General features: G+C 41.2%; 1 pseudogene; it reads left to right on the top strand.

Moving 5' to 3' along the window:
* The first annotated feature begins 227 nt into the window (after nucleotides 1-227).
* On the top strand, nucleotides 228-346 carry LOC129007046 (U2 spliceosomal RNA; annotated as a pseudogene).
* Nucleotides 347-7,430: the final 7,084 nt, after the last annotated feature.

Here is a 7,430-nt window from a genome sequence, read left to right on the forward strand (position 1 = left end):
CTCCAGCCTGGGCAATACAGCGAGACACTGTCTCAAAAAAAAAAAAAAAATCAAATACATTTGTACATTTAAAAATTCGGGAGGCTGAGGCAGGAGAATCGCTTGAACCCTGGAGGTGGAGGTTGCAGTGAGCCAAGATCATACCACTGCACTCCAGCCTGGGTGATACAGTGAGACTCCATCTCAAAAAAAAAAAAAAAAAAAAGAAAGAAAGAAAAATTGGTCCAATTGCTTCTTGGCCTTTTAGCTAAGACCAAGTGTAGTATCTGCTCTTATCAGTTCTAAGAAATAAAAAAAAAATTGATTCATTCATTATCAAAAAGTGATCTTTAAACCTGGAAACTATAACTACTTTCTACATTTTAAAGAAAAATGTACATTTATTTCTGCCTTAAAATACTATTGCCAAATAATGTTGAAATATTTTACTTTTTATTATTAGAGAAACAGTTTCTCTTCACTTACATGTTAAAATCTTCTAGCAAATTAGTGTTTATAGCAGTACAGCCATTTTCAATACTCTCAACATTTATGGCACAATTCTCAGAGGATTGAAAAGTGTGCTCTTTATTTTTGCAAGTTCAAGGCTATTTCTCTTTGGAATTTGAAGTGGCTATTACGTACATATTAACCAAAGGCGGCTTGTTTATGGTTCTATAATACCAAGTATGCTAACTAATATAATTAGACAGAAATAAGAGGCAAACATATTTTTAGCAAATATGCAATTTTTTTGCACTGCACAGATTTTTAAAAACATGATATTAGCAACTTTTTAGCATACTGATGACCACTGCATTGTCAAAGTTTAGAAGATGCTTGGCATTCTTCAAACAATGCTTCAGTAATGAACTTTCTGAAATATTGAAACACTTAAAAGAAGAAAAAGCTATTAGTGATTAAAAGGACTTTGACTCTATTGAAGTCTAAGTAACTGTTCATTTACTGGTAAGGCACGTTGACTTTCAACTCAACCATTAGTGGAAGTATTTTCAATGCAGGTTACCCAAGGACCCTGGAAAGGACCCTGAATAAAGGCTATTATGAGTAAATTTGCCTACATTTATAATTTCCCTGGCAGTTTTGAGTTTACAATCAACTTATTAACAGCCCATATGCACACAAACTCAAGGTCCCAGCTTGGAAGGTACTTTGGGAGCACATGGAGGAGAAGGAAGAAAGGAAGAGGCTGTGATCAGCAGGAACACTTCGGGTGTCTGAGTCAGTTCCCTCTACTTCCCCTAACGGTTTGATTTTTTTAAAAAACTCTGCCAGCAATTTTATTAAACAGAAGTTGATGGGAGGGAGAAAGCAATTGGTTTTAAAAATTCAGCACCTCTGTGAAGTTAAAAGACTCTCGGGCATTTAGAATTTGTTCAACTGGACTGGTTTCTTCTGGATACCAAGCCAAGATGTATGGAACTGGAGTTAGGTCATTGTGGAGCATGAAGCACCCTGGCAGGCCTTGGGGAAGGGATGAGATGGGACAAGTTAGAGCAGTGAGATTATAGAACGTGGGGCACAGGGCACCTGGGGAGAAAAAAAAAGAATGAAGGCTAGATGCAGAAAGGATCATAGACACTCTAGCTTTGACACATCATAGGCACCGAAAAGGAGGAGGAAGTAGTCTTTTTTCTCTTATTCACTGCTTTGTCTGGTTCCCTGTTCTTGGGACCATAACCCAATCTAGTGTAATAGGTACAGGTATGCCTCGGAGATACTGAGAACTGTGTTCCAGACAATAAAGCAAGTCACATAACTTTATTGCTTTCCCAGTGCATATAAAAGTTACGTTTATACTGCAGTCTATTAAGTGTGCAATAGCACTGTGTCTAAAAAACAATGTACATAACCCTAATTAAAGAATACTTTGACAGGGCACCGTGGCTCACACCTGTAATCCCAGTACTCTGAGAGGCCCAAGGGGGTGGATCGCTTGAGCCCAGGAGTTTGAGACCAGCCTGGGCAACACAGTGAGATGCTGGCTCTACAAAAACTTAAAAAAAAATCAGCTAGGTACTGTGGTGAGCACCTGTAGTCCCAGCTACTTGAGAGGCTGAGGTAGGAGGATGGCTTGAGCCTGAGAGGCAGAGGTTGCAGTGAGCAGAGATGACACCACAGCACTCCAACCTGGGTGACAGAGCCAGACTCTGTAACAACAACAACAACAACAAACCAACAAAAAAAACTTTACTGCTAAAATAAATGCTAACAATAATCTGAACCTTCACAGACTCGTAATCTTTTTGCTGTCAGAGGGTCTTGTCTTGATGTTAATGACTGCTGACTGATCAGGGTGGTGGTTGCTGAATGTTACAGTGGCTGTGCCAATTTCCTAAAATAACAGCGAAGTTTGCTGCATTGATTGACTTTTCCTTTTATAATGATTTCTCTGCAGCATGCAATGCTGTTTAATAGTACTTTACCGGCGGTAGAACTTCTTTCAAAATTAGAATCAATCCTCTCAAATCCTGCTGCTCCTTTATCAACAAAGTTTATGTTATACTCTAAATTGTTTATTGTTTTTTCAACAATGTTCATAGCATCTCCACCAGGAGTAGTTTCCATTTCAAGAAACTACCTTCTTTGCTCAGCCATAAGAAGCAATTTCTGATCTACTCAAGTTTGATCATGAGATGGCAGCAATTCAGCCCCATCTTCAGGCTCCACTTCTAATTCTAGTTCTCTTGCTATTTCCATCACATCTGCAGTGACATGTTCCATTCAAGTCTTGAACCTCTTGGTCATCCATGAGGGTTGGAATCAAATTCTTCCAAACTCCTGTTCATGTTGATATTTTGACCTTCCATGAATCATGAATGTTCTTAATGGCATCTAGAATGGTAAATCCTTTCCAGAAGCTTTTCAATTTACTTTGCGCAGATCCATCTGAGGAATCACTGTCTATGGCAACTATAGCTTTAAGAAATGTGTTTCTTAAATAATAAAACTTGGGAGTTGAAATGACTCCTTGATCCATGAGCTGGATCAAGAATGGATGTTGTATTAGCAGGCATGAAAGTAATATTAATCTTCTTGTACATGTCCATCAGAGCTCTTGGGTGACCAGGTGCATTGTCAATGAGCAGTAATATTTTCAAAGGAAACTTTTTTTCTGAGTCTCAACAGTGGGCTTACAATATTCAGTCAATCACACTGTAAGCGGATGTGCTATCAACCAGGCTTTGTTGTTCCATTTATAGAACACAGGCAAAGTAGATTTAGCACAATTCTTAAGGGCCGGAGGATTTTCAGAATGGTAAATGAGCATTGGTTTCAGCTTAAAGTCACCAGCAGCATTAGCCCCTAATGAGAGTCGGCCTGTCCTTTGAAGCTTAGAAGCCAGGCATTGACTTCTCTCTAACTAGGAAAGTCGCAGATGGCATCTTCTTTCAATACAAGGCTGTTTCGTCTACATTGAAAATCTGTTGTTTAGTGTAGCCACCTTCATCAATGACCTCAGCTAGATCTTCTGGATAACTTGCAGCTTCGACATCAGCACTTGCTGCTTCACCTTGCACTTTAAGGTTATGGAGATGGCTTCTTTCATTAAACCTCATGAAACCACCTCTGCTAGCTTCCAGCTTTTCTTTTTCTTTTTTTTTTTTTTTTTTAGACAGAGTCTCGCTCTGTCGCCCAGGCTGGAGTGCAGTGGCAGGATCTCGGCTCACTGCAAGCTCCGCCTCCCAGGTTCACGCCATTCTCCTGGCTCAGCCTCCCGAGTAGCTGGGACTACAGGTACCCACCACCACACCCGGCTAATTTTTTGTATTTTTAGTAGAGATGAGGTTTCACTGTGTTAGCCAGGATGGTCTCGATCTCCTGACCTCGTGATCCACACGCCTCGGCCTCCCAAAGTGCTGGGATTACAGGCATGAGCCACCGCGCCCGGCCTTACTTCCAGCTTTTCTTCGGCAGCTTTCTCACCTAGCTCAGACTTTACAGAATTGAAGAGAATTAGGACCTTGCTCTGACTAGGCTTTGGCTTATGTGAATGTTGTGACTGGTTTGGTCTTCTATCCAGACCACTCAAACTTTCTCCATATCAGCAATAAGGCTGTTTTTCTTTCTTATCATTTATGTGTTCACTGGAGTAGCACTTATTTCCTTCAAGAACTTTTCCTTTGCATTCACAACTTGGTTAACAGGCACAAGAGACATAGCTTGTGGCCTAGCTCAGCTTTTGAAGTATCTTTCTCTCAAAGCTCAATCATTTCTAGCTTTTGATTTAAAGTGAGAGATGTACTACTCTTTCTTTCACTTGAACAGTTAGAGGCCAACGTAGGGTTATTAATTGTCCTAATTTCAATATTGCTGAGTCTCAGGGAATAGGGAGGCCCAAGGAGAGGGAGAGAGATGTGGGAACAGCCGGTTGGTAGAGCTGTCAGAACACACACAACGTGTAGCGATTGAATTTGCCGCCTTCTATGGGTGCAGTTCATGGTGCCCCAAAGCAATTACAATAGCAACATCGAAGACCCCGATCACAGATCACCATAACTATATCATAATGTTGAAATTTTGAATTGTTGCCAGAATTACCAAAATGCAACACAGAAACAGGCAGTGAGAGCACATGTTCTCACAGGGTTGCCACCGACTTTCGATTTGTAAAAACTGCAGTATCTGTGAAGTACAGTGAAGTGAGATGCAGTAAAGGGAGGTATTTCTGTGCTGTAATCAGTCATGAATTAGATGGGTTTTTCTGGATTCACTTGGGAATCTAGCGTTGGGTGATATGTGTGTAAGGAAATATAGTCTCAGTTTTAAACAACCACTTTACAAATGAATATGTGGAGCACAACCCGTTTATCATTTGAGGATTATCCAGGTGAAACTGTCCTTACCAAAGTCATCTTTTGACTCCTCTGGGAATAATTCTTCCTTGTACGTGTCCTTCAGGGCCCTAAGTCTACTTGCTGCTTGTCTATTGACCATGTTTTCTTATTGAATGCCTACAAAAGTTAAGTGATGAATAAAAAGAGAAGGATGCATTTAAACCACTTCTGCTATTTGGAAATTCTGAGTAATCCCTTAGTTTGGTGAAGAGTGATCTATCTCAAAAAGGCAGTTTGGGTTTAAATGGTGCATTTTCTTTCTCCATTTTCCCTCTGATCCCCAATGCCATGACCAATTAAGTTATGAAAAGCCCTTCAGTTGCTTGGAGAGAAGGGTGCTTATGGAATCTGCACACATTTTTGAAATAAATGGCGAGGCAAATCGCATCAACTTTCCTTCTTTCCCTGATCCATTTTTTGCAGGTTTCTGAGCTTCCTTTGGGGGCTTCATGAATGCTGCATGTCTAACGAATGTAGCACAAAATAGTAGGGTCTAATAAAGACAATATGTGTGCTTATTTCTATTTTCCAGGCACATACTGCACGTGTAACCAGGGGCAGTACCTTCCTCATGGATTCCAGCACTACAGCTTTGTGCCATCTGCATCCCTTCAGACCTTTACGGGTAAGTTCTACGATAATCATGGTAATAAAATGATTCTTCTCAACCTTGATTGCTCATCGGAATCACCTGGGAAGCTTTAAAAAATACTGATGCCTGTGTCACAACCCCAGGGCTACTGATTCAGTTGATTTGGGAAATGGCCTGGGTGTTGAGATTTTTTAAAAGCTCCCCAGGAGATTTTAATGTGCAGGCAAGGTTAACAATCACTGCTTAGACTGAATACACTTTATATAGAAATAAACCTACTTATATACAATTTAAAATTCCATTCAGGTTAATAAATATTTATTGAGTGACTACTCTATATAAGGCATGAAAACAAACTCCTGACACAGTCCGTACCAACAAGTAGCCAAAACCTAATGCAAGCAAGAGTGGGCTAGTGTAAGACGGAGGGCAGGCAGGTATACAGAGGCTATGTTCTGTACAAAACACTGTAGAGGCCAGGTGCAGTGGCTCATGCCTGTAATCCCAGCACTTTGGGAGGCTAAGGCTGGTGGATCGCTTGAGGTTAGGAGTTCGAGACCAGCTTGGCCAACATGGTGAAACCCCGTCTCTACTAAAATTACAAAAATTAGCCAGGCATGGTGGGGGGTGCCTGTAATCCCAGCTACCTTGGGAGGCTGACGCACGAGAATTGCTTGAACCCTAGGAGGCAGAGGTTGCAATGAGCGAGATCACGCCACTGCACCCCAGCCTGGGCGACAGAGTGAGACTCTGTCTCAAAAACAAACAAACAAACAAACAAACAAAAATGTAGAAAGTAACCTTTTCTTCCTCCAGACTCAAGGAACTTGGTATAAGGCTTCAAAGAAAGTAGAATTCTATTTGGTTGGAGTGTGGGAGATCCTAAAATATATCAGAGGTAATGGCATTTGAGATGGACTTGAAGGAACTGATAAGACTTCCGTAGGTGGAGACTGAGGAGAGCCTTCCAGGCAGAGGCAGAAGAAAGGCATGTGGCTGGAAAGCAGGTGCCTGTGTGAGGTTTGCTGCTGTGTTGGGTATGTTTTCTGAGTAATGGATGAAAAGCTTTGGGATCATATTAGGTAGCACAGGGCAGGTCAGCTGGTATCTGAATTGGCTCCAGGTAGCCATTAGGGGTTTGAACACTTGGAAATAATATTAATATAACTGGAGCAGTATTTTGCAAAGAAGATCTGCTGCTGAGATCTGGGCTGGGTTTGAGTAGGAAGAAATGGCAGGACTAGAGGCAGGAAGACCAGAAGGAGTATGTTATGGTTGAAGGCAGAAGTATTGAGGTCAAGTGGCCGGACCTGGTGGCTCATGCCTGTAATCCCAGCACTTTGGGAGGTCAAGGCAGGCAGATCACTTGAGGTCAGGAATTCAAGACCAGCTTGGCCAACATGGTGAAACCTTGTCTCTACTAAAAATACAAAAATTAGTTGGGCATGATGGCTCGCGTCTGTATTCCAAGCTACTTGGGAGGCTGAGGTAGGAGAATCGCTTGAACCCGGGAGGCAGAGGTTGCAGTGAGCCAAGACTGTAACACTACACTCCAGGCTGGGTGGCCGAGCAAGACTCCATCTCAAAAAAAAAAAAAAAAAAAGAAGTATTATTGAGGGTAAGTGAAGGAAGTAATGGAAGTCTGAACTGGAGTACTGCAGGGGAAAGGAAGAAACTCCTGACTATAAGAAGAATGATAGAAGTAGAATCAGCAGGACTTGTCCATTGATAGGGTAGAGGAAGCAAAAATTGACTTGGATGTTTCTTATTAGAATTATGAGGAATGTTGGTGGTGCCAATAACAGAAATCATTAAACTAGATTGAGGAATGGTTTATAAACGGAAGATGAATCTGATTTTGGATATGTTGAAAACAAACATCCAATGGAACTAAAATTTTTATTCAAATATTCCTCATTGTAATTGAATTCTAATTGGATTCTTTTTTTAAAGTCAATATTTTGTAGGGATAGAGTCTCGCTATGTTGCCTAGGCTGGCC

The sequence above is a fragment of the Pongo pygmaeus genome, chromosome 8 (assembly GCF_028885625.2).
Source record: "Pongo pygmaeus isolate AG05252 chromosome 8, NHGRI_mPonPyg2-v2.0_pri, whole genome shotgun sequence".
Lineage (NCBI taxonomy): Eukaryota > Metazoa > Chordata > Mammalia > Primates > Hominidae > Pongo > Pongo pygmaeus.